Source organism: Arvicanthis niloticus, chromosome 16 (assembly GCF_011762505.2).
Source record: "Arvicanthis niloticus isolate mArvNil1 chromosome 16, mArvNil1.pat.X, whole genome shotgun sequence".
In the NCBI taxonomy this organism is placed as follows: Eukaryota; Metazoa; Chordata; class Mammalia; order Rodentia; family Muridae; genus Arvicanthis; species Arvicanthis niloticus.
The window spans coordinates 72,333,981-72,361,787 of record NC_047673.1 but is presented as its reverse complement, the minus strand read 5'-3'; the positions used below and the strand labels follow the sequence as shown (position 1 = coordinate 72,361,787).

General features: G+C 43.8%; 1 pseudogene; it reads right to left on the bottom strand.

Moving 5' to 3' along the window:
- Positions 1 to 314: 314 nt before the first annotated feature.
- Positions 315 to 27,807, bottom strand: part of LOC117721386 (guanine nucleotide-binding protein G(s) subunit alpha pseudogene) — a 38,705-nt pseudogene continuing 11,212 nt past the window's right edge.

Here is a 27,807-nt window from a genome sequence, read left to right as displayed (position 1 = left end):
TCCGGGCCAGGAGTGACTTCCTGGGTCCTAGTGGGTCCCAGTTACTCCCTGTTTGGGGCTGGTGTTGCTTTCTCTTTACCTAAGATACTGCCTGGGTTAGAGCTCCTGCGAGGCCTGCTTCCTCTGGGTTCTGTGAGATTGGGGGTAGAGCTGCCTCCTGGGATCTGCTCAGTCACCCCTATACTCTTGAAGGAATTTTTTTTTGCTCACATTTAATTTTGATTTTGATTTTTTAAAATGCTGCATAACACAAAATTTCTTTCATTTTGAATTTTGTTTTATTTTATTTCATTTACTTCTTTATTACTGTTTGTTGCTGCTTTTATTTTATTTACCAAAAGTGAGAGAGCACTTTTGTGGCCTATTTCTCTTTCTTCCATAGGCCACCTTAAGCTTACTAAATTTGAAACATCTAAGCAAGCTGAAGAAAAATCAGGAATCAGAAACATTGTGAGGGGAGAGAAAAGATTGTATAGTCAATCATGGCGGGTGATCAACTAGTTGTACAATTATGTTTTACTCTTAATTAATTATGCTTAAGGCTGAATTGAATGTGGATGTTCCCTTTGTAGAGCAGCTCATATTGGTGAAGATGTGTGCACTGGATGACATCACAACAATCTTTGAAGATGCAGAGAACGTTCTCAGTGTCCAGTGTGCAGGTAAAGTGGGGGTAACAGTAGTGGTGCTCATCTCCACTAGCAGAAACTTATCCCGGATGAAGGAGCTAACCCAGGTAGCACACAGGTCCTCTCATGGTTCAGGAGTTGCATCCTTTGGAGGAGTGTGGCAGCTGAACTCTGGAAAGTAGTCCTCAGTCTCTGATTACCCAGTGAGAACTTTCTCAATAAGCAGGTCTTACTCGCTAGGGAAGAGGATCACAGAGATGGTGTACAGACTCCTAAGATGCTCTTGAAGAGGTTTGGAGGCTCCTGCAGGTTAATGGAGTAATTGTCCTCCCTGACAACTATGTAGTAACTGCTGCTGGCCACCACAAAAATCACGGGTGTCACACCACTGAAGCAGTGGATTCACATACATGGTTCACAGCAAAGCCACCCACTTAAAACACATGAGTTGACTTTGTCCACCTGAAACTTGGTTTTGAAGATTCCAGAGGTCAGGATGCCACAGCAAAGCAGGTCCTGGTCAGTTGGCACATAATCAGCCTGCTTGATTGCACTGACCTTGTCCAGGAAGTACTGGTCTCATTGGAGCTCATAGCAGGCACGCACTTCCTCATCCTCCCACAGAGCCTTGACATGAGAAAAAGTCAACATTCTGCACAGTCACCATGCTCACAATATTGTCAAGTCAGAGCTGGTTCAGGTTGGCTGGCTCCACAGTGGGCACCAGGTTGCCCATGAAGGCAACAGTGGTCTCAAAGGCCTCCTTCTGCTAATGCCCTACACTTTGGTGGCCTTCTTGCCATCTCTGTTGAAATACAATCATGCTGTCTCAGACTCTCCAGCAGTCAGCAGCAGGGAGTGCATGACCTAGAAGCTAGAAGTGTTATACTTCTGCAGCTGCTTCTCCATCTTTCAGTTGGCCTCGCTTAGAGGCTTTCTCCTTGTGGCTGGTCCTCTTCAGCCTTTTGCTCCAAGGAGAGCAGGAGCTGGGAGAGCTGAAGACCCCGCCTCTCTCATTGTGGAGGAGGTAAGGGGTCCCTGCAGCCTATCCACCCCAGGTGAAATGCACAGTGGGATCACCTCCTGACCCCATCCACAGCTTGAGGCCAGCCTGCCATGTGTGAGGGTAGAGAAGGAGGCCCCACCATAGTGAAGCTCCCTCTTATGTACCTAATTTTTTATGATTTGCTTAATGAATCAAAGAACCATCCAGGGCTGGAGTGATGGCTCAGCCATTAAGAGCACTGAGTGCTCTTCCAGAGGTCCTGAGTTCAATTCCCAGCAACCACATGGTGGCTCACAACCATCTGTAATGAGATCGGATGCCTTCTTCTGGTGTGTCTGAAGACAGATACAGTGTATTCATATAAATAAAAATAAATAAATCTTTTTTAAAAACCATCCAATGATAAAGCTGGCTCAAAGAGGCACAAACTGGTTGACACAGATCTGGAAATTTCTAAATCTGTTTTGTTTTTTTTGGTTTTTTTGTTTTTTGTTTTTTGTTTTTTTGAGGGGGGATTTTTGTTTCCATTTTCATTATTTTTCTTTTTAACTTGTAGAAAATACTTGCATCTATACTGGTTTTTTTTTTTTAAATCTATGTGTTAAAATGTTAAAATGCTCAGATCTAGGGTTATCCATGAAAGAGACCATGGCTCCTTAAGAAACAGTCCATTCCAGAGCAGGAAACAGAACATGTGTAAAAAGAATATAGAACATATTTTTGTTCACTGTGGTGGGTGAGGACATGACAGAACAGCAGATGAGGTGACTTGAAAGGACAAACCCTGGCAAACTCAGAGTCAAAGTGAGCACCAAAATAAATAATAATGGTAATACACTCTAAGCCATGAGTAAAGTCAGACTCCACATCTCGTTATCTACATAAATGGCCAGAAGGGATAGCTCTTTTTTTTTTTTTTTTGAAAAGTTCTTCCATTTTGTTTCTTTTTTTTTCCTTTTTTTTAATTAGATATTTTATTTACACTTCAGATGCCATCCCCTTTCCCCATTCTCCCCCTTAGAAAACCCCTATCCCATGCCCCCTTTTCCTTTTTGCATTTATACATTTTTTTAAATAATGTTAATCATAAGCGTTATAAGTTTGGAATTGTTCAATCAGAGGTGTAACCCACTGACCGACCTAGATATAACAACTATCTTTGACTGGTGGAGATACATGAATATCTGCCTCCCTGTCTCCCCCCTCTTTCTCTCTTTCATCACCTAGCTTCTCCTATCCTTCTTCTCCTCCTCTTCTTACTCCTTTTCTTCCTCTCAGTACTCCTCCTACCTTAGCTCCTCCTACACATCACCCTTCCTGTTAAAATGAAACTTTTCTCTCAAAATACAATTAGAGCATAATTATGCCAATTTGTACCAGTGAGGTACAAGATAGTCCTAATACCCAGTCCATCATTTTGTTGACTAACCAACACCTCTGTCATCTATCCTAACTAAAGCATTTAGTTCTGAACCTGGCTTTAGGATGAATGTCAGCTGACGACTATCCACTCAAATCTTTTCTCTTACGGTAAATAGCTATAAGTTTTCAACCCTGTCAGAAATCCAGAATGACTGAGTTAACTATAATTGTGGGAAGCACAAAGCATAGCTTCTAAAACTTAGCCAATTTATAGAGACCTCTGAACACCTGAAAAGCCCCTATACTACCGAACGTTGGAGCATCAAATCTTCAGCCTTCTGGCCCAGAATCATCTGACAGACCTTGGTGATGCAGGATTATTAAGGACTGATTACTCTGTCTAGGCAGATATAATCAGTCGACTATTCTGCATGTGTGTCCTTTTCTGGACAGTAATTTGTCTGTAGATGGAGAGAGGCAATTCTTGCCTAGTGGCTGTTACCACACAACTGGAGTAACTCCAAGGATGCTCAATTTCTTCTTAGAATCCACGACAGGAAGCTGTCAGGAGCAGACAGGGCTCTAATCAATATGAACATTAATATATAAATATTTGTAGCATCAGTTCTATGGACTTCTGATGTTTTGAAAACCAACTATCCATGTAAGGTAACCTGGACTGTTTTCTGTTAACTCCTCTCAGCTATTTCTAAGTAAAATATGGAAAGCACCCTAACAATAAACTCAAAAATGTGAATTTGCTATAGTCCCTTAACTCATAGGTTAACCGTCCCAAATCAGTTTAAAAAGTTAAAAAAGGGCTGGGTCTAGGCAGTGTATTCCTAAATGTGTTATACAGGCACAATGCCCATGAGTGTATCAATATTCATCTCATTTTTATATTAATAAGAGGCTCGTACCAATGAAAACCTTAAATTTGAGATCAAAGTAAATTTTGTACCATTTAAGAATTTATAACTTCATCTTGATAATAATTATACAGATTTCTACCAGTAGGTTATGGCTATGCAGTAAGTCCTAGCTAATCCCCCCTGTTCCAACAAAACCACTACTTGTCCCTAGAAAGACAGACCATTATTAACCACATTAGTCCCCAAGCTCAGGGAATAGAGGCGCTGACTCTTCTTTAACTTCTTCAAGCTGATTAAGGGCGTTGAGATTTTAGAAGAGGGGTGGGGGGGAGAGTAAGTTGATAAGCCTCTGATGCTATGTCTTCACTGAATCCAGATGGAATTCCAGGACATCAGAGGTTTGAGCAGGTCTGCTCAGTATGCTTGATGAGTAGATACACCAAGGCTGTGTATTCTGCAATATACAATTCTCAGAACAAGTTTTAGTATCAAGGAAAAAAAAATTCCCACCCCCAGGGGGCTGACATTTTTTTTTAAAGATGTTGGTTCTGAAGACTTTTTTTTCCCCGCTTCTTAAAATTGGTTGTAGTATTTACGTTTCAGATTTTAGCCCCTTAGCCTACCTCCTCCCACCACCCAGAAACCTATCCCATCCCCCTCCTCATGCTTCTATGAGGTAGTGACCACACCTACCCCCCTCACTATCCCCTCCCCGCCCTCACATCCCCCCCTACTGTGTGTTCATTCATTCATTTTTCATTCATTTTTTTTTATGGGACCAAGAAACTCCTCTCCCACCTATGTCCGACAGGGCCATCCTCCCCTACATATGCCTCTGGAGTCTTGGGTCCCTCCCTATGTGTTCCCAGGCTGGTGGTTTAGACCCTGGGGGGCTCTGGTTGTTTGGTATTGGTGCTTTCCACCTGGGGTCAATAACCCTTTCTGCTCCTTCAGTCCTCTCACTAAGTTCTCCATTGGGAAACCCCTGATCATATCAGTGGTTAATTGTGAACATTGTCCTCTGAGTGTTTTAGTCTTTGGCTGACCTCTAAGGAGACAGCTATATCATGTTCCTCACATTATGCACTTCCAGCCATCCACAACAGTGTTTAGATTAGGTGGCTGTACATGGGGTGAATACCCAGGTGGAAAGGTCTCCTGATGGCCCCTCCTTCAGTTTCTGTTCCATGTTTTGTTTCCCTATTTGCTCCCTTGAGCATTTTTATTTCTCGTTCTAAGTAGAACTGAGGCATCCCCTCTTGGTCTTCCTTCTTCATGAGCTTCATGTGGTCTGTGGGTTGAGTCTTTGCTAATCCAAGCTTTTGGGCTAACATCCATGGAGATATGTTTTTGTAACTATCTTCTTTTGGGGTTTTTGGAACATTACTTTCTTGCTTTTTCTGGGTTGTAGTTTCCCTCCTTATGTTGGAGTTTTCCACCAATTATTCTTTGAAGTGCTGGATTTGTGTTGAGATACTGTGTAAATTTGGATTTGTCATGGAATATTTTGGTTTCTCCATCAATAATGATTGACAGTTTTGCTGGGTTTAGTAGTCTGGGCTGGCATTTGTGTTCTCTTAGGGTCTGTATGATATCGGTCCAGGATCTTCTGGCTTTTATGGTCTCTGGTGAGAAGTCTGGTGTAATTCTTATAGGTCTGCCTTTATATGTTACTTTGCCTTTTTCCCTTACTGCTTTTAGTATTTTTTCTTTGTTTTGTACATTTGATGTTTTGACTATTATATGGCGGGAAGTATTTCTTTTCTGGTCTAAACTATTTGGAGTTCTGTAAGCTTCTTGTATATTTATGGACATCTCTTTCTTTAGGTTAGGGAAGTTTTCCTCTATAATTTTGTTGAGGATATTTACTGGTCCTTTTAGTTGGGAGTCTTCCCCCTCATCTATACCTATTATCCTTAGGTTTGGCCTTCTCATTGTGTCTTGGATTTCTTGTATATTTTGGGTTAGTAGCTTTTTGTATTTTGCATTTTCTTTGACAGTTGTGTCAATGTTTTCCATGGTATCTTCTGCACATGAGATTCTCTCTTCCATCTCTTGAATTCTGTTGGTGATACTTGTACACCACATACTTGAATTCTGTTGGTGATACAGGTATGACTCCTGATCTTTTTTTTAGTTTTTCTATCTCCAGGGTATTGTCCCTTTGTGATTTCTTTATTGTTTCTACTTCCATTTTTAGATCCTGCATGGTTCTGTTTAATTCCTTTTCCCATTTGGTTGCATTTTCTTGAAATTCCTTAAGGGATTTTTGTGTTTCCTCTTTAAGGGTTTCTATCTGTCTACCAGTGCTCTCCTTAAGTTCTTTGAGAGTGTTATTTATGTCTTTCTTAAAGCCCTCTATCATCATCATGAGAAGTGATTTTAATTCTGATCCCTGCTTTTCTGGTGTGATGGGGTGTTCAGGGCTTGCTCTGATGGGGGAGCTGGGTTCTGATGATGCCATGTAACTTTGGTTTCTGTTGCTTACATTCTTGCTCTTGCCTTTTGCCATCTGGTTAACTCTAGTGCTGCCTGTACTTGCTGTCTCTGACTGAAGCCTGTCTTTCTAGTTATCTAGCTTGTGTCTGATCTCCTAGGGGTCCAGATGTCTCTGTGATCTTTTCCAGCTGCACTGATTACAGTGGTACCTCTAGGATGCCTCAGGATATGGTGCCTCCAAGGTAGTAATCCAGTTAGGTGTCTGCTGTTCTGGGTGCAGTGTCTCCTCTAAAATATCTCAGGATATGTTGTCTGAAGCTCTGAGTTCATTTGTTCCTCTGTGGCTCTGGATTGAGTGGACCTTCCAGTATGTCTCAGGTGGAATTCGGGGTCCACACAACAGCAGACCTGGCAGAGGTCTGATCTAGGCCTCAGATCTGAGAACTAGTTTCTAAGACACTGTCCAAGTTAGAGCGCCTGGGATCCCTGCTTCCTCTGGGTTCTTGGAGGTTGGGGACAGAGCTGCCACCCAAGATCTGCTCAGTGCTCTGGCCCAGACTGGAAGGAACCAGTGTTCTGGGCCAGGAGTAACTTCCTGGGTCCTTTTGGTTCCCAGTTACTCCCTGTTGAGGGCGGGCCCTGCTGTCTGCTTACCTAGGATACTGCCTGAGTTCGAGCACCTGGGATCCCTGCTTCCTTTGGGTTCTTGGATGTTGGGGGCAGAGCTGCCACCGAAGGTCTGCTCAGTGCTCTGGCCCAGACCGGAAGGAACCCAGGATAGCTCTTTATAACCATGAAAGGCCAACCAGCAAAGGAAGAGGACATTACTAAAAATTTAAAACACTAATTCATAATAATGGTAGATTCAGACAAAAAATACTGATAAAGGCTGTTGTTGGCTATCTTAGTTAGGGTTTCTATTGCTGTGAAGAGACACCATGACCAAGGCAACTCTTATAAAGGACAACATTTAATTGAGGCTGGCTCATAGTTTCTGAGGTTTAGTCTATTATCAGCATGGCAGGAAGCATGGCACCATCCAAGCAGGCATGGCACTGGAGGAGCTGAGAGTTTACATCTTGTTCTAAAGGCAAACAGGAGAAGACTCAGCATTCTCAGGCAGCTAGGAGAAGGGTCTCAAACCCCACCCCACCCCCAGTGACACTTTCTCTAACAAGGCCACACCCACTCCACCAAAGCCACACCCCCTAATAGTGCCACTCCCTGAGCCAAGAATATTCAAATCACCACATGGGTCTTTGTGAGAGAAGAATACTTGGACATGGGTTTAAACCAATAGAAAGTGTATTAGCCGGCTGATGACTACACTGGGTGTTCAAGATCCTAGTGCAGGCTCAGTTGAGCCTTTCTCAAGGTGAGCTTTTAAACCCAGAAATCATGCCCTGGATTGACATACTTCAGTCAACAACAACAGTTAGCCAGAAGCAGAACTTCAGAGGCAGGAAAAAAAAAGAAAAGAAAAGTTAGTACATTTAGAGACTTCCCATAACTATGAAACTTTGATGGATTCCAGTCTTTATTTTTGGCAGGTGGTATTGTCCACCTGCTAAGTTTTACAGCACGAGTGGTGCTTCCACCATGGAGTCGATTGTGCTGAAGTTTCAGGACCCTGTTACAAAGGCTAGTAGGCAAAAGTTTGATGAAGAAAAGTATGTGGTGTCAAAGTACTTCCCAACCAATACTGATTGATTACAAAGGGAGAAGTAACTTAGTAATACAGGAAATGACAGTCCCTACCCTGCCTAGGTGATCAAAATTAACATCACCAGGAATTAAACAAATCAATGTTGCACATCTCCTTAAAGTAATGCCCTACAATGGACACACTGTTCCTGTGATGTTATTGCCAAAAGAAAAATCATATCTCAATTTTGTTCAAAGAGCAGAGAAACTCCAATTGAAGGCATTGTGCCAAGCATACCTTGTGTTCTAAAAAAAAAAAAAAAAAAAAAAAAAAAAAAAAAAAAAAATGCCAGGGTCACAAGAAACAATGTAAGTAGAGAAATCACTGTGGCTTGAAGACTGAGGTGATATATTATCTGAATACAGTCCATGTTGGAGCATTTGCCAGGGAATTGCTACAGCTGTAAAAATAACTAATGAAATTAAAATATAAACTATGGGTTAGATGATAGCAATCTATGTCAGTGTTAAATATTCTATCTGTAATGTATCTTCATCTAGGGAACAACTGTCTAATGTCTGCCACCAATTCTCGGGTGTTATAGAAGCAAGGACACACAAATGCACATATGCAGATAAAAATGATATATGTATATTATATGCATATAATTAATTAATTAATTAATAGACAGTAGACATGCGGTAGATAGATCTACACAGTAGAACAAAGGAAGAAACTTACAAAAAGTGAGCAACTGGTAGGGGGTCTTGGTATTATTTTCCCCTAAGTTTGAAATGCATTGTACAAGTCTATTTTCATTACTATTACAAAATATCTGAGGCTAACTTTATGGAGTAAAAGCTTATTTGGATTCACAGTTCTGCAAGTGTAAGGCCCAGAGGACCTACCTTTTATGGCTTCTCTTGAGAGCTCAAGTGTGTGTGTGTGTGTGTGTGTGTGAGAGAGAGAGAGAGAGAGAGAGAGAGAGAGAGAGAGAGAGAGAGAGAGAGAGCTAGCACACAAACCTCTTCTCTACATTTACAGCCATGGGGTACCCTCATTTCATTCCAACCACCTGTGTGCTTACCTCTAAACACCACAGGGGATGAAGCTCTCAGTTTCTTAATGTCTTGCAGCAGGGATTACAAGGCAGGGCTTTCAGCCTGGAAGTCACTCATGTCACATGTGAACCACAGCATTTGTCAAGAGAAACATTCTCCAAGAAAACTGCAAAATGAGTGAGTCCACCTCCATCAGACTCCAGGGTGAGTCTTAGACACCCGAGATCAGCATTTACAATTCCCAATTAGGGAACAAGCAATAGGCCACTATCCTCCCCTTTGGTCACTAGATAGAAAGGGTCAGAATGGCAAATAACTCCCAGCACACAGGGTCCAGCAGCCCATGAAAGAGAGGGGAATGGCCCCAAGTCACAAGCACAGTCACCCTCAGCCACTAATACCCTTGGAGAAAGATCCTGTGTCTTCTGGTCCCTGAAACTCTAAATTCCAGGATCTGCCTGCTTATGGTGTTGTGAGTCTAGGACTTTAAAGACCAAGGAAAATGGGAACGAGAACTTCAGCAGACAGCCACAGGTGATGCAGCACGTTCTCATAACAAAAAGAAAACACTCTCACAGACTAAACATCCAGGTTCAAAATCAGAAAGCGTTGGGAGGAACAAGGACTCTGCTGAGACACATGGAGCATGCTAGAAAGAATGTTAACCTAGCAAGGAGATTTCTTATCCCAGTAAGAGTGGTAGTGCTTGATGTAAAGACAGATGCAGAAAATGGATATAATCTCTATAAGCACAGCTAGAACTCAAAGGATTTTACCTTCGAGATGGCAGTACAAAACAGAACATCTGACCACACCACCACAGAGGAGGTCACACTCTTCTTGCTGTCAGGGCTCTGAAAGTTGTCTCCTGGCCATCATTTCCAGAAATAGAAATGGGAATCCTTCAATAAGGTAGTTGTCATTATTGTTTTTATTCCACTTAGTGGCCATCCCCAGCCTCAGGGGTCACTGACATCTGCTCTGCCCCTAGAGGCCTACATGGCCCACACAACTGCAAGCTGGAAAAGAACACAATGTTTGAAACTGTCTCCCGAAGTATTTTCCCATCCCTGTTGTTGTCTTCTGAGCCAAGTGAGCCAATCCCAGCACATTCCAGAACAAATGCAGTGGTCCAGATGAAAGGAATTTCACTCACAAACCCGCTCTCAGCACATTCCAGAATAAGTTTTGCTTTCTGAGAGGAGAGCAGAGTGAGTCACTTGCAGGCTGCTTCAGGGCCTGATTGCCTCACTGGGGCCCTTTAAAATCCACTCAGAGAAATCTGCTCAGAGAAGATCCACCTGAGAAACACAGCAGAGGCCTGGATCCCAGAACTTCAGCTGAAAGAACACCATGAAAATAAGTGGAAAATAAGTGGGGTGGAGCACTGTAAGCACCAGAGGTAGCCAATAGCATCTAGGAGTGGCTTGAGAGCTGAAGAGTGGGTCCCAGTCAATCTCACTGGATTAAATTCAGAGTTCCTTGCATGCAGAGGTTCATGTACTTGCCATCCTTGAAGTTTAGAAACTAACTGCATACTTTGGTTTATGGTCTGCCTCTTATCACTTCTTTTCCTGGCTTTTGTTGTCATGTCACCTCCCACTCAACTTCCTGCCTCCCTCATAAGGACTTTGTAATGATGCTGGGTCTACCTGAACAGTCAGTGAGTCTCACCCCATCTCAAGATCCTTTACATCACTTCTTCAATGTCCCATTTACCCTGCAATGTAGCATAATGCAGGTTCAGAAGATTAAGGTGTCATCTTCAGGAAGCTGTTACTCAGCCTACCACAATCACTATGCCTCAGCCAGTGGGAACAAACATAAAACAAGGGGTTCTTAGAGGCAGGTTCCTGTGTGCATATTATGAAGTAGAGGTAGACAGATTATAGGTAAATGATAGATGATATATAGAGTGAGAGATGATAGATAGATAAATGGTAAATAAATGAGAGAGATGATAGAGACAGATAATAGGCAGATAGATAGATGATAGATAGATAGATAGATAGATAGATAGATAGATAGATAGATAGATAATGGATAGATTATTATAAGTAGATCATATATGATAAAATGAGAAATGATAAATGGTAGATAAATAAGATAGATAGATGATAGATAAATAGGTAGATACATAGATAGATGATAGATAGATGATAGATAGATAGACAGATAGATGATAGATAGATAGATAGATAGATAGATAGATAGATAGATGATAGACAATGATAGATTATTGGTAGATTATGATGGATAGGTGATAGATAGATGATAGATTGATAGATAATGATAGGTATGATAGATATAGGATAATAGATAAATTATACATAGATGATGATAAAAATAGGTTATAGATAGATAATATGTAGATTATATATAAAAGCATAGATAATAAATTGATTATAGATACACATACATACATACATACATACATACATAGATCTGCAATGACAGACAGATAATTGGTAAATACATGAATAATAGAGACAGATATCACATACATATTGTGAAGGAGTTGGCATTAGACTCCAGAGGGCTTTGAAATCTGGATCTTGATAAATACACCAGTGTGCTTTGCTAATTTTAATTACTTATGCTGGAATGGCTTTTTAGATAGAGATTTCTTTTTTACATTGCTGAATTAAATGGATTTTTTTCCTTGAAATAACATTACTGTATTTTGCCACACGGTGGAGCCAATGAAACATCAAAGAGGCCTCCAAAGTTTTTGACCGGTTGTGACATCATCCACCACTCACGGTTCCCTGTGTGGTTCAAATATAAAGACAATCTGTATTTGTTCAAGAAACCTCAGGAAGCATTACTGGTTTTTGTACTCAAAGAAACTGTCCAAGCTCCACACAAGAGTAAAGAGAGATGTTCTCTCCTGACAGCTGTCAGTGTGAGGGAAGAGAGAATGCTAGGTGCCATCATAAGTGAGCAGAAGCCGGGGAAGCTGCAAAGTGTCACTGTCATCAAGAAACCCAAGCCCTTCCCAGGTCTGCAGGAGAGGCTCTCAGCTGAGCTGGGAATGTAGGAGATCTCTCCAGACAGGAGCTTTGCTCCCAGGGATGCATCTTCATTGCCCTTGGCATGCCTGTGACAGAGTTCCTCTCCTTCCACACCTATCACACAGGCTCCTTCACTTCAACACAGTCACAGGTCACCACACCTACTGCTCTTATTGGCCATGCACCCTCTGGCCTCTGTGTACCACAAGGTTCACCTCTGGCCTCCACCAGCACCTACACAAAGATTCTTTGTGTGACCAAACTTTGGTCAGGCTCTTGAACCTTCTGAGCACATCTCATAAACTCTATTTTTGACAAAGAACTCTATTAAGTCACCTTAATATCCTCAGGCCATCCTCAGGCCAGCCAGACCCTAAAGGTGCTTGCTGCCATGCCTGACAACCTCAGTTCCATCCCTGGAATAGCGATTCTCATCCTTTAATACAGTTAGCTCCTCAGGTTCTTGCAAACCCAACCATAAAATTATTTTCATTGGTTTTCATAATTGTAATTTTGCTACTGTTTTGTAATGTAAATGATGCACAGGATATCTGATATGTGACCCCTGTGAAAGGGTCTTGAGACCCCCAAAGAGGTTGTAAGCCACAAGTTGAGAACCACTGTCTTGGAACAACATAGTGAAAGAGAACAGACCCCTTTAGATTGTCCTGTGACCTACACACACACACACACACACACACACACACACACCACACACACACACAGGAATGAATAAATACATGAATGGAAAAATAAAAAATTCCTCCACCCACATTGTTTGGCATTAATGTCTAATGTGGTCCCTGACACCCACTATCCTCTGGGTGATGTCTGATCACCTGACTTGGCTTCATCAAAAATGTTGTTAGGTGGATGTGATGGCTAGTTTTGACTGTCAACTTGATTGAGTTAAGAAATAGCAGTGAGGCATATCCTTGGGTGTGTCTCACAACAGGGTTTCTAGAGTGTTTTAAATGAGGGAGTACCTACCCTAGGTGATGCTACCTTGTGAGCTAAATTTGGTACAGAAGAAAAAGGAAAAAGGAGAAAGTCCACTGAGCCCCAGCCTCGCCTGTCTCTGCTTGCTGGTGTGCACAAACCCAAGGCACAGCAGCCACAGTCTTTGCCATGCCTTCACACAATGATAGAGTACTGTGCCCTCTAAAACCACAAGCAAAAAACAGCTCATCATCCCAGGGGTTGCTCTTTGCCAGGGACTTATTCTCGGTGATGACTCAGGTAACTGAGTTATAAATAACTGGATTAATCCAATCCCCAAACCCTGAGACTTCTACCTACTGACCAAGACCTGCCCCTTGACTGTCACTTCCCACTTGCTCACTAGCATCCTTGCTCCAAAACCCCATTGCCACAGTCCTTATGGTCCAGAATAGTCTTCCTTATCATTCTTAAGTATACCACTGAATCATGTTTTCTTCAAAACTCCCATCCCACATAACCACCACCCTCCTACTCATCCCAATCCCACCCACACACTATTCTCAAGAGGCCAAGAGAGATGTCAGACGGTTCCTAGCTTCCACGATTGGCCCTAAAAGTGCCCTGAGGGAAACAGGAAGCAGCTGAGCCATGTGAGCCATGAGCAGTCTGATCCCAAATGGACTCCCACAAAAATTTTTTTAGCCTGAATCCTCAAACTCTCATATCAGCCAAAACTCACAGTTTAAGGATGGGCTGAGCTACAAAGAGTAAGAAAAAGAAACAACAGGAAATGTTTGCAGGGTCTTGATCTCAAGGTGATTCTACTGTAGATAAGCAATTCACCTTAAGGGGTAAGGGGTTATCTTGTGTCTTAGTTAGAGTTTTACTGCTGTGAACAGTTGCCTTATGGTGATAAGGCAACTCTTATAAGGACAGTATTTAATTGGGACTTGTAATGGAAGTTATTATAAAGGAGCATGTATTCCGGGCCCCTTCTGAGTCCCCTTCACCCACGAAAGAGACACATGAGGCAGTGTTTGGGTGGTTCTACAGAGAGGCTTTATTCTTGTATCAGCAGAAGCGGAAAGACCCCGAACCCGGAAGAGGCACTGCTATATGTACCCTAGAGAGGTATGTTCACTTCTGATTGGCTGTTCACTCATCACCCCTTGTTACGCCTCGGGATTGGCAGTGGCTTGGCGTGTTTTCGCCTCTTGCACCTGAGCAGTTAGTTGTTTACTTGTGAGAGCACAGGATGCCAGCGCCATCTTGTAATGGTGGATGCTATCACTGCTAACCGCAGCTTCCTACATCTCCCCCTATCTATATTATTAAGATGGAACAGCCTTTTGCCTATCAAGCGCGGCACCAACTCAGTGAGGGAAAGCAGAGGCCTGATCCCCTGTGCAAAATGAGATATTGTAATGGGTTTCTTCTTTTGTCATCGTGCAATGAGTAATACTTCCCATACCCATCTCAATGCATTTTTGTCAGGGAAAGGGAGCCTCCACTCTGGAGTGCCCGGCGGCCATCCGTGTGCGGAGAGGAGGTTTTGGCATCAAACCTTTGTGCAATCAGGCATACTTTCAGGAAATCTATCCACACTCGTGGAACATTCCCTGTCGAGTACCCACTCGCAAACACCTCTAAATATTCAGGTACCACAGTTATTCAGGCAAGGGCTGGCTAGACTTAGACCTCTCATCGACCCAGTGCAATGGGCTGAACCCTTGGGGTGCATCGACTGAGGGTCTCAGTCATCAGTTACTTTCTTAGCATAAATAGCCAAATTTCAGGGGGAGATCCTTGCTCCAAGGCTGCGAGTGCTTGGGTGATAGCGGCCTTGTCACATTTCTGTTGGGCTCTGAGCTTACAGACCAACCATAACATGAACACTAATCCACAACATAGGGCTGCACCAAACAGGCCTATCCCCACCCTTTCCTTAAAGAAAGAAAACGGCAGAAGAAATTCAAGAAGTAAAATCGCAAAGGGTAACAGGGTCCACCCATGCTCTATCAAGGCTCAAGATCCAGACCTGCAATTGCTGCTGCATCTGGTCCAGCTCCCCAGTCCAACTCCCTTGTAAATAAGCAGAAATATTATGGCTTTGAACAAATGCATCATTCACAAATCTCAAAGGTGTAATACATAGATGTGGGGTTGCTGACATGCAGCTCATTTGAACCACATCCGTGAGCTGCTCCACATGGGCTTGGAGCAAATCAACTCTCTGATTGACCAAGTATGCATCCACTTTCTGTAGAGTGGTCAAAGCCTCAGAGGTCTTTTCTGAAATTTGATTAACAACAGTAGCTGCTGTAACCTGATCAGCCAAGGCCATGCTGGCTGTCACAGCTGCAGCTGCAGAGATGGCAACAGCAGTGATAATGGCTGCAGTTATATCAAAATCTCTCTTCTGTCGAAATAAGGTCAAGGTCCCAGACATCTGAATGGGAATAGGGATCCAAGTGGTATACTGGCTATTAGGGCCTGCTTATAGACAAGAGCAGACCGGCACTGGGACATAAAGCAAGTTACATAGGTAGAAGTATTAAAGGAGCTGTTGGATAGGATGAAAAGAAATGGCGGATACACACAAACTGGAGTGAGGCATTAGAGTTAAGGGTATAGGAGAAATTCTGTTTAGTAGAAGCGGCGCCTCTTAAGAAGGCAAGGGAGTAGGTTTTGGAAAAGCAGATAGGATAGCCATCTAAATTCACTATATATACTAGGAACCCAATTTAGGAGAGTCCAAGTGAGAACTGAGAGTGTCTGCAGATGAATCCTTCGGGGGGTCATTTTCAGGAACCGTGAACCGCCACGTCAGTCGCTCTGGCAGCCAAAATGGGTTGTCTTCTTCCTGTGGAAAAACACAAACCGCTCCCCTGGATCTTACTAAAATAGGATCCGGGCCTTTCCATTGACCAGTCAAAATATCTTTCCATTTTATCATTTCTTTTGGCCTAGTTGGTTCTAGGCAATGGCGATCAGCTGCTGTATTGCCCTGACTGTCCAAATTCAAAAAGTTGAGAGTAAAAAGTGCCAGAGAAACAGTAACCCGTGGCACCGTGGGCAGAGCTTCCTCAACTTCTCCTTTTTGTTTTATCAAATAAGTTTTAAGGGTACGATGAGCACGCTCAATGATGCCCTGTCCCTGAGGGTTGTAAGGAAGACCTATCAGGTGTGTCACCTCCATTTGGCGACAAAATTGTTGAAATTTTTGAGAAGTGTAGGCTGGTCCATTTTCCGTTTTAAGGATTTTAGGCTTTCCTGTGGCACTCCAAGCCTCGAGACAATCTTGAATAACATGGTCCACCTTTTCTCCAGTCAATGGAGAGGCAAACATAACTCCAGAACAGGTATCAATGGAGACATGCAAATATTGTAATTTGCCAAAGGATGGGATGTGAGTAACATCCATTTGCCAGATCTGTAATGGCCTAATTCCCTGAGGGTTAATTCCGGTATGGGGAACAGGTAGGAATTGACAGCAGTTTTGGCATTGAGTCACGATATCTCTACCTTCCTTTCTAGTAATGGTAAATCAACATCGTAGCGTTTCAGCTGTCACATGAAACCTTTTGTGAAAGGCTTTAGCCAAATCCAATTTTGGTGAGAGGGCAATTGCAATCAACTTTGTGGCTCGATCTGCCAGGTCATTTCCACAGGACATAGGTCCCGGTAAGCCTGAGTGAGCCCTAATATGAGTTATAAAGACAGGGAATCTTTGCTTAGCCAGGGTAAGCTGAATCTTTTGAAAAACTTCTACAAGTCTGCTACATGTCTTAATTAACCCAGCAACTTCTAATGCTTTCACTGCATTAACCACATAGAAGGAATCTGAAACAATATTTAACGGACCTGGAAAGATTTCCAGAACCTCTGACACCACTAAGCATTCCACAATTTGAGGTGAGGTTTCATGGTATTGTTTGGATGTAACCTTATCATTAACCACATAGGCACCCACTCCTGTTTTAGACCCATTCGTATAAACTACCATTCCATCTGGGAGTGGCTCCTGAGACACAATATGTGGAAATATGATAGCTTGAGTTAAGGCAAATTGTAAAATGGGATGCTTAGGATAATGATTATCTACTTGACCATTGAAGGAAGTAACCAGCACTGCCCAAACATCAGAGGTCGCCGTTAATATTTGGACTTGATGGGCAGTATAAGGCACTATCAAAACCTTAGGCTCCCTTCCAAAATGGGTAATGGCTGCTTTTAGTCCACGAAGGGCAAGCTGAGCGACTGAATCTGGATACCTTTCAATAATCTTTGCGGGAGAAGCATTGGGATGAATCCATAACAAAGGCCCCCCTTGCCATAATACAGCAGTTGGTAAGTGTCTGGTTTTAAAAACACATAAGTCAAAGGTTTTGGTTTCATCTATGCGCTTTAGTTGGGCATCTTGTAAAGCATTTTCTACTGCTTGTAGAGCATGGCTCGCAGCCAGTGTTAAGGCCCTCGGTGAGGAAATATGAGCATCCCCTTCCAAAATATCAAATAAAGGTTTCATCTTGGCCGAGGGAATTTTTAAAAATGGTCTTAACCAATTTATATCACCTAATAATTTCTGAAAATCATTCAAAGTATGTAAATGGTCTCTACGAATCTCCAATTTCTGAGGAATTATCTTTTCTGGATAGATAACCGTCCCTAAAAAGGAGCCAATTTCTGAAAATTGTACTTTCTCAGTAGCAACATGCAGACCCCACTGTTCCAAGGTGTTTAATAATAAGGGGTATGAGGTCTGTAAAGTACTTAAATCCTTATGACACATAATAATGTCATCTGTGTAATGGGCCAGCAGCAGAGAGGGGAATTGTTTCTTAATTGGCTCGAGGGCCATTTGTACATACAGCTGACATATAGTGGGGCTGTTATCCATACCCTGAGGCAGGACTTTCCACTGATATCTTTTATCAGTTTCAAAATGATTAATAGCAGGTAGTGTAAATGCAAATCTTGGTCTATCTTGTGAACACAAAGGAATTGAGAAAAAAACATCTTTAATATCTATAATTATGATTTTCCACTGCTTAGGCAAGGCAGAGAGTAAAGGCAAGCCTGGTTGCACAGAGCCAAATAGTCGCATCTGTGCATTGACGGCTCTTAAATCATGTAAAAGTCTCCACTTTCCGGATTTCTTTTTAATGACAAATATGGGTGTATTCCAGAAAGAGGTAGAAGGTTCTAAATGACCTAGCTGCATTTGTTCTTTAATTAGTCTTGTAGCAGCTTCCAGTTTTTCAGAGGATAGGGACCATTGAGGAACCCACACGGCCTCCTCTGTGAGCCAGGGTATGGGCATAGAACCCTCAATGGCAACTAGGGAAAACCCAGGCCTTGTCTTCCTGTGTTTGATTCTTGTGAGACAGGATCTAACCTTCCTTGTTAGTTCCTACAAAGACCCTTCCCTTCTTTAAATCCCATGCTCTTCATAATGTTTATAGCTTGTGGGGAGTATTCACTAGTCAGAACTAGCCCTAGGTCTTGTAAGATGTCTCTTCCCCAGAGATTGACAGGGAGAGGAAGCACATAAGGTATAAAACATCCTGTTTGACCCTCTGGTGCCTGCCAAGTCAACGAGCAATAACTGACTGCGGGACTGGCCTCATATCCCAATCCTTGTAGGGAGTGGGATGATCGTTTTACAGGCCATGCCTTAGGCCACCAGTTAGAAGAAATAATACTTTTATCAGCTCCTGAGTCCAGAATTCCAGTAAAGTTCTTCCCCTCTATTGCTAACTGTAAGGTGGGTCTAGTTTTAAGGTCAACCACCAGATGAGAGAAGTCAGTTTCTGAGGAACCAAGCCCGTGAGCACCTCTAAGCTTCTCGGTGGATGGAAAACAATCATGTAAGCTTGGAAGGACAACCAATTGAGCAATCCTGTCCCCAGGGGAAATGGAGAATACACCTTGTGGGCTAGAACAGAGAACTTGAAGTTCTCCGGTATAATCCTGATCTATTACACCGGGGTGTACCACGAGTCCTTTTAAAGTAAGAGAGGATTGGCCTAAAATAAGGCAGACACTTCCCCCTGGCAGGGGGCCTCTATAATCAACCAGGATCGGCTGCACCTCCATGTGTGGCATTAGTAGGACTCAGGAGGTGGAACGGAGGTCCACTCCTACGGAACCCCTTGTGGCTCTGCAGCGAAAAGAGTCCCCTGAGTGTTCAGGAGTGTCCCATATCTTTTGGGGCCCTGGGATCTTGGGCCCGTATATCGGTTTTTTGAAAATTTTCCTTCCTTAATGGCTGAGGGATTTGGAGGGAGGATCTGACCTCTTATATCTCTAACAGAGCGGCAATCCCGAGCCAGATGATAGCCCTTTCCACACCTAGTGCACAGCTTTGATGGTATTTGATTATTTGGGCATTCTTTCTTCATATGTTCCGCCTTCCCACAGGCAAAGCATCGGGCCATATGTTTTGAAGGGAATTTTCCATGATTCTGACCCTTAAGGAGGACTGCAGCCATTTCTAAGTTAGCTGCTGAAAGTCCGGCATTAGTAAGGGGACCTCCCAAGCCGCGGCAGACTCTTAACCAGTCTTGTAACCCTTTGGCTCTCTGAGGAGCAATGGCTGCACGGCATTCAGCTGTGGCATTTTCAAAGATCATCTGTTCAATTAATGGCATTGCTTGCTCTGGGTCACCAAAAATCCTACCCACTGCCTCGGTCATTTGGGCCACAAAATCAGAAAAAGACTCATTAGATGTCTGAACTACCTTGGATGAATAAAGGTTACTGCCTTCCTTCCTAGGGAGAGACTTTCATGCCTTTATTGTAGCTGATGCTATCTGTGCGTAGACCTGCCAAGGGTGATCGGTCTGGTCGTTTGCGTATACGCCAACTCCAGCCAGCATGTCAAAAGTCCATAATTGCTGTCTCTCAGTGTTTGCATTAATCCTGGCTTGTGCTTGCAGTGCCTCATGCCACAAGGCCTTCCACTCTAGGTATTGGCCCATATTGTTAAGTACCGCCTTCACTGTGTCCTGCCAGTCTCCTGGTGTCATAGCAGCTGTACTTAACTTCTCCACTTGGGATATGGTAAAATTAGCTCCAATTCCATATGCGTGTACTTCCTCAGCTAATTCTTTGACCTGCCTATACTCTACTGGGCCATGAACATGTGCTCCTTCTGCCACTTCAAAGACCGGAAATGCAAGCTGTAGCTGTCTCCGATCTCCTGGGCTGAGAAAGAAATGAATTAGAGGCACTGCCCAGGGCATAGGCCGGAGGCAAGCCCGGGGCTGAGGGGCTCAAGGTCTTCTTATCTCAGAACGGTTATTTTTTGCATAGGTGGGTGCTTCCTCCTCTAGGCTCTCCTCCTCGGAGCTGCCAAGGTCTATGGAGGCAAGCTCCTTAATGGGATATAGGGGGGTCCTTTTGACCTCCACTCTCTCTTCACCAGCCAGTGAAGGGTCCTTAACCTTAACAGACCCTGCAGTGGCCCCTGTTCCTTTTGAGTACTCTTTTCTTTGACCAGGCTCCTTGGCCTGCTCTGCTGCCCAGGCTTTTTTGCCTGCTTCTCCTTTCCAGGCTCCTTGGCCTGATCTTTTTCCCCAGGCTCCTTGGCCTGATGCCGGCTAACACACTCTGTTTCTGATACCCTGGAGTGAACCTCTCCTGAAACCTCTTGACTTGCCCTAATAGCTGTGCTGCAAGCTGGATCCCCACAACACAAATAAGCTAAAAGCAAAAACAACACAAGCAAGAGGCCAACTAGTGCAGTGGAGGCAATGGGTAAGAATCCGATCGCAACGAAGGCTTTCACCCCAAACATATCTCTCAGAGACGTACCTCGATCCTGTGGTCTTTTAACCCGCCCCGAATCTCGGGGGGGGGTCTCCCGCGGCACCTTGAAGATCCTGGGTTTCTGCACCAGATATTCCGGGCCCCTTCTGAGTCCCCTTCGCCCTCGAAAGAGACACATGAGGCAGTGTTCGGGTGATTACTACAGAGAGGCTTTATTCTTGTATCAGCAGAAGCGGAAAGACCCTGAACCCGGAAGAGGCACTGCTATATGTACCCTAGAGTGGCATGTTCACTTCTGATTGGCTGTTCACTCATCACCCCTTGTTACGCCTCGGGATTGGCAGTAGCTTGGCGTGTTTTCGCCTCTTGCACCTGAGCAGTTAGTTGTTTACTTGTGAGAGCACAGGATGCCAGCGCCATCTTGTAATGGTGGATGTTATCACTGCTAACCGCAGCTTCCTACAAGCATGTCTGGCTGGCTCCTGGCTTAGCCACCATGTTCCTGCACTAGTGCTAGCTACCACCAGCAGGCTGCCTGGCCCCAGCGGGGTGTCCTCATTTCAGCAAGCTCTCCAGAGGGCCCAAAACTCCTGATCTGGTTCCTCTGAGCTATTTTTTTTAGCTTGCCCCCATTGCAACCAGTCACTGTGCTTCCAGCTTCAGTTTGCTCATCCCTGGAGCCGCTAGTTCCTCCACAGCCATAACCACTGGGTTTTTGGTGGGCCCACCTTCCAGTAACCCAGTAAATCAAAACTCTTGATGCTTAAAATTTATATATATATAAATATATATATATATATATATAAATATATATATATATATAATGCCCACACAGATTAGAAAGTTATCCCAATATTCCCAACCTTTAGATTTCATATCTTCCTATTTACTTGAATCACATGGTGCAGGGCTGTGGGTCATCGTGGGCGTGGGTCCTGTTGGGCTGAGTTGTGATTCCTAAGTGTCTGCCATAGCTCAGGGAGACAGAATTTGACTGAGTTCACTCCACATGGCACAGAGCAGATGCTGGGCTGAAAAGCCGTGGGGCTTCATCTGGGCATGGAGAGGTCTCAGCCTGAAGTCCTGCAGGGCAAGAGTTCTTGGTTTGGGGGTCTCCAGCTGAAGCAGCTGACCGGGAGACCAGTGATCTCTGTCTTTGGGCTCTCAGATGCCATTGGGATCTGTGGAAGAACTGAGACATAAGGGCATACGGGCTGGACTGGCCTGCAGCCGAGAGGGATAAGAGGGAGAGAAGCTCCAGCGGTGCCCCGTGGGGTAGAGACTCTTGATTCCAGCACTCGCTTGGCTGGGTCAGCTAGCTTGCTTGAGCTGGCAGCCTTCACGGCAGGAATATAGAGAAGTCTTCTAGGCAGGAGAATAGGCAGCGATGGCTCAGTAGTCAAAGGTTTTCTCCATGGTTCCCCATGGTGGGGGCCCCAAAGACACGAGGAAGTCCATGGTTTTAAAAGGTTTATTGTCATGGTGGAAAGTGGATGTGGTTGTACCCCACTACCCCCAGGGTGGGCCTTTGGTTAAAGTTTGTAAGGAGGAGGGTCTGGGAAGGAATGCTTAATTGGTTATGCCCTCTGGCCTTTAGGTATCTCATTAATATGGAGATCTCTTGAAGCTCTGAGGCCTGTAGTCACGCCCTCTACCTGTGTTAGGTGACACAAACCTCTCTTTGGGGGGGGGCTGTAGAGACATTGCCCTAGTGACTGAAAGGCACGGATCAATGGAGGTCTTGTTAGGAAGAAAAAAAAACATTTAAATAAAAAGGAAGAAAATTTTAGGTTGAAAAGCATGAACATTGTTTCAGCTATTCCTGTTAGTGAGAAAAAGCATTAAAAAGTTAGGTTAAGAGTCTCAGGTATGTTTCTCTGTTGTCCTTAGTGTTTTTAAAAACAGTGGAGGAGATGCCTGCTCTGCCATGTGGAGGCTGAGTGCTCTAGTAGAGAGGTCTCCTGTACTCCTGTTTGTTTTTCTTAGCCAGTAAATCCTAAACATAGATAAAAAGAAGAAAGGCCAACCTTGGAAGAAAAGCTTAAAGGAAGAAGCATAGAGGCTTGATAGGACAGTCAGAAACAAAAGAAGTGAGAGACTGTGTAAAAGACTGAGCCATGGGGGAAACACGTGGAAGCTGGGTTGGAGCTGGCAGCTCCTGGGAGCAGTTCCTCCAGGTCTGGCCTGGAGCTCTCAGCTGAGAAAAATAAACTGTCTCAAAAGGAAAGGGGAATTTTTTTACCCAAGGGAAGAAGTCCTAAAACGAGGGTCCTAGTAATACAGGGGCAATGGGAGCAAGCAGGGTCCTGGACCCGCTGCTTCAGGCAAACCAGCTGGACTGGCTGAAGTGGCTGCAGCTGGCCGCAAATGACAGTGGAGGAGGGGGAGAAACCTATGCTAGCAGGTGGCACACGAAAGACTGACCCCTGGAGGAGACATGCTGGGGACTAGAGCTTGGAGCCAGTGCTCCTGAGAGAGAGAGAGAGGACAGTCTGTCTAGGCCTGGCCTGGGGTTCTCAGCTGTGAGAAGGAAACTGTCTCAAAAGGAAAAGAAATCTCTCACCCAAGGGAAAGAGTCTTAGAACAAGGATCACGGCAGGCGCTGTGGCCTGAAAGGCAGCTGTTAGCTGTGAGGGAGCCCTCTCTGTGGGGCTGGGGGATGGGCAGAGAGTGAAGGCTAGGAGATTGTCGACATCTTGTCCTTGAGTTGGAAGCTGTAGCTAAAAATCAATGGGAAGAAGCTGGCCAGGAACACAGGGAGAGAGACAGAGAGAAAGAGAGAGAGAGAGAGAGAGAGAGAGAGAGAGAGAGAGAGACCTAGTCTTTTGAACTGGGCAGGAGTTAGACTGTAGCTAGGAGTCAAAGGGGAGAAGCTGACTAGGAACATGTGGGGGGCGGAGGATATAGAGAGGCCTAGTCTTTTCAACTAGGCTGGGTGTTACTCACTATCCTTGAGTTCCATGGAGAGGTTCTTCGTGGGTACCGGGGGGGGGGGGGGGTACTCTTGGAGCTGGCTTTGCCCACATCTTCCACCAGTTGTGGGGCTGTAGTTTGTGCACTTGGGCATGGGTCTAAAGAACCCCTCTCTGGGGAGACCCTCACTCAAGTCTCAGGACTCAAGTCTCAGGAAGTCACAGCCACCCAAAAACTTGCAAGACACCAAATCTGGATGCAAACAGCAGAGGCTTTATTTGGGAGAGTTAGCCGGCTAACGGTCAATTTGTTTGCCCATGCAGGAGCTGAATTGACCAAGACCAGCTGGCTGAGGGGCTTTTTAAAGGGGAAAACCACAAACCAGGGGAGTGAGGAGGGGGTGAGGGGCTGCTAAGGAAATATAACATAAAAATAGCAGAGAATTCCAGAGGAACCCAACCTAAGTGAGTCAGGGTCATGTGGAAAACACTCTGTATACTCATTCTTCTCAAAAATGTGGTCTTGCCATGTCACTGTGGCCTTGCCCTGTTATTGTGGCCTTGCCCTGTCACTTGCTCAACTATTTCTCAGTTGCTCCGGACATGGCCCCACCCTGTCATCATGCTTACTAGTATCTCAGCACCACCTAGATGATTTGCATTTCTCTCTTCCGGTTCCTGAAACATTTTTAGCTTGCTTCAGAGAAAATTTTCCATGCCCTTTAAAGTGAGGCTTAGAGAAAAGCCTATATACATTTTATAAAATGATTTTTATAATTTTCACTCTACAGGTCCTGTTGGGCGAAGTTATGGATCTAGGTGTACCCCTGTACCCCCAAGGTGGGCCTTTGGTTAAATACTGTTTGTAAGTAGGAGGGTCTGGAAAGGAATGCTTAATTGGCTATGCCCTCTGGCCTTTAGGTATCTCATTACTATGGAGATCTCTTGAGGCTCTGAGGCCCATGGTCATGCCCTCTACCTGTGTTAGGTGACACAAACCTCTCTTTGGGAGGGGCTGTAGGGGCATTGCCCTAATGACTGAAAGGCACGGATCAATGGAGGTCTTCAGCTGAGTGCCAGGAGCCTGGAGTCTGGGTGTGTGGAGAAATGTATGCCATCCCTTACAGTGTGGGACTCCGGCTATCTCTAGCCAGTGCTCCACCAGAAACCAAGCTATCCTTTCACGGTCCCACAACGGGTTTACAATTTTGTCTTTCTCCTCTCTTCAAGTCTCTCTCTGCCTGTCTCTCTGCCTCCCTTTTCCCTTTCCAATCATAGGCCTTCCACTGCAGATAGATTGGGCAGGGAAATTTCTGTCACAGGGGCTATCTTAGGTTCAGCCCATTATCATCAAGGTGGAAACATGGCAGCATCCAGGCAGGCATGGTGCAGGAGGAGCTGAGAGTTCTACATCTTCATCTGAAGGCTGCTAGCAGAATACTCACTTCCACGCAGCTAGGATGAGGGTCATAAAGCCCATGCCCACAGTGACACACCTACTTCAATAAAGCCACACCTCCACATAGTGCTACTCCTTGGGCCAAGCATATTCAAACCATCACATCTTGTAAAGAGGAATGATACATCACGCCCCATTTTAAATGTAGTACATAAGGCCAACAGCACCCTTGCCCAGCCAAAATCAGTGGGTCTAACATCAAAGATGCCAACAACCTTTGCCTCAGGAAAACTCTGTGTCTCTATCTCCATTCAATAAATCTTTAACAAGCACCTTCCAAGTGCCAGGGACTCTGCCAAGACACAGAAATCCACAAGGACACAGGCTTGTGTCTTAGCATATCATAACACAATAAAGCTAGAAACCAATGGCAGGAGTAACTAGAGACAGTAAACAGCAATATGAGAGCAAGCAGACACTTTAACCAATGAACCATTGAAGAAATCAATGGAGACATCCTAAAACTCCCTAGAATCAAATGGAAATGAAAACACAATATACAATAACTTTGAATACAAAAAAAATTAAAACTAATTATCAATGTCTATATTAAACTATCCAAAAAAAAAAAAAAAAAAAAAAAAAGACTTCCAGGTATAATGACAGTTTAGAACCTACCTCTGTGCGGTCTAGCAAAAGAGAAGTGTCAGGATAAGAAAAAAGTTAAAATAAACTCTATTCCAAAGAAAGACAGAGGGAGGAAAGGCTTTGGAAATCCAAGAAAGGACTGATAGGACAGAAAGAGAGATTGCTGGGCGATTCTTCTTTCTTGTTTGGTTCTTCTTTAGGCAAAGTAAGGGGTAGAGTGTGGGGGTGGGGTGAGGTAAGATTTGGTCTTATGAGATGTTTAGGGTTGCTGTACAATAATAAAACATTTACCTGCTTTAAGTCTATGTCACTTAACTGTGATAGCTAACTTGCCTGTTTGAGTTCCTCTGAGGGGAGAAACTGTTTAGCACCTCATCATAAAACAGCAAGAGATAAGTGAAAAGATTTATTGCTGCTGCTCCTTTCTCTGGTGAATAAACCAGATAAACTGGATAAACTGGTTAACTCTTTCTTAACCAGAGAGGAAGGAAAGGAAAAGAATTAAGATGCTGTATACAGGCAAATATGCACAGACACGTATACATTCAATCATTCATACACCCACATTCTGGCTGGCCCAACCATCTGTCACAATCACCTTCACAAGTATTCATGCATGCTTACATCTTTCTAGCAAAAAAAAAAAAAAAAACCAAAACACAGCTGGGCAGTGGTGGCGTAAGCCTTTAATCCCAGCACTTGGGGGGCAGAGACAGGAGGATTTCTGAGTTCGAAGCCAGCCTGGTCTACAGAGTGAGTTCCAGGACAGCCAGGACTACACAGAGAAACCCTGTCTCAACAAAACAAAACAAAACAAACAAAAAAAAAAAACACACACACACAAATAAATACACATACACAAAAATCCTACAACGAACATATAAACAAACAGACATACATATTTAGATAGATGGATGGATGGGTGGTTGGATGGGAGGGTGGGTAGATGGATGGATGGATGGATGGATGGATGGATGGATGGATGGATGGCTGAATGAATGGGTGGATAGATAGGGGGTGGGTGGATGGATGAATGGATGGATGGGAGGGAGAGAGAGGGGGTGGGTGGATGGATGGATGGATGGATGGATGGATGGATGGATGGATGGATGGATAGGGCAAAGCTCCCCAAGGCAAACCATTCATTCAACAACTTTATTTCTTTTCTCTGGTCATTTTGTACCTACTTAGAAAAAAGTTCTTTAGAAAATTACCTCAGAGATAAATGTTACATAAAATGGGAGTTGCAGAAGAATGTTGATATTAAGTTCAAAGCAGCGTTTCATTAGAATACACTCATTAAAAGTTCAAAACAACAGTTTTTACATAATCTTGTCTTACCATGGTGCACACCTGTGACTTTATCCTTGGACCGAAAAGTTTTTCCTTGAACACAAAATTGTCCCAAGTCTACTACTCTTTTTAGTGTGATTATGAAAGCTCACTGTATTTTTTATTACTCAGCCTTTACTTACTATTCTGAGGAGTGGGCACATTCTATTCTTGATTCTAACTTTATTACATCTTTCTAGCAAAGCCACAAAAACCATCTCTAAAAACCTTTTTCCTAAAATTATTTGAATCAAATCAGTAATTATATAGAATTATTATCTACTTGACTACATAGCATCACTACAAGATAGTACACCTTCATAGGTCTGCAGAGACCTGCTCAAAAGGGTGATACATAATACCTAGTGATTATTGCATATTTAATAATAGCAGAAAAGCATATTAATAGCAGGAATCTTTCCTAAAATGAATTTTCCCTGGGCCTTGCCTAAGGAAGCAAATCCATCGTGGATTTGAAACCAAGGCAGATTCATCTAAGGATGATCACCTGCTAGTTATTAGCTTCTCCTATGATGGCTCCTGACAAAGGATAAAAGGAAATGAAAGATGGGCTGCTGGAAAGAAAAAAGCTAAGCAGAATACTAATCAAGTTCTATGGCTGGGGTGAGGCAGAAGAGGGGTAGGGTAAAAAGACCATTTTAGACCATCCTGATAGTCCTACCTACATGGCAATCCTACCCACAAAACCAGTGCATAGCCCTCATGAGCCTAAAGTCCCATTGTGGGTCTTGCTGAAGCAGAGCTTCTCTTGT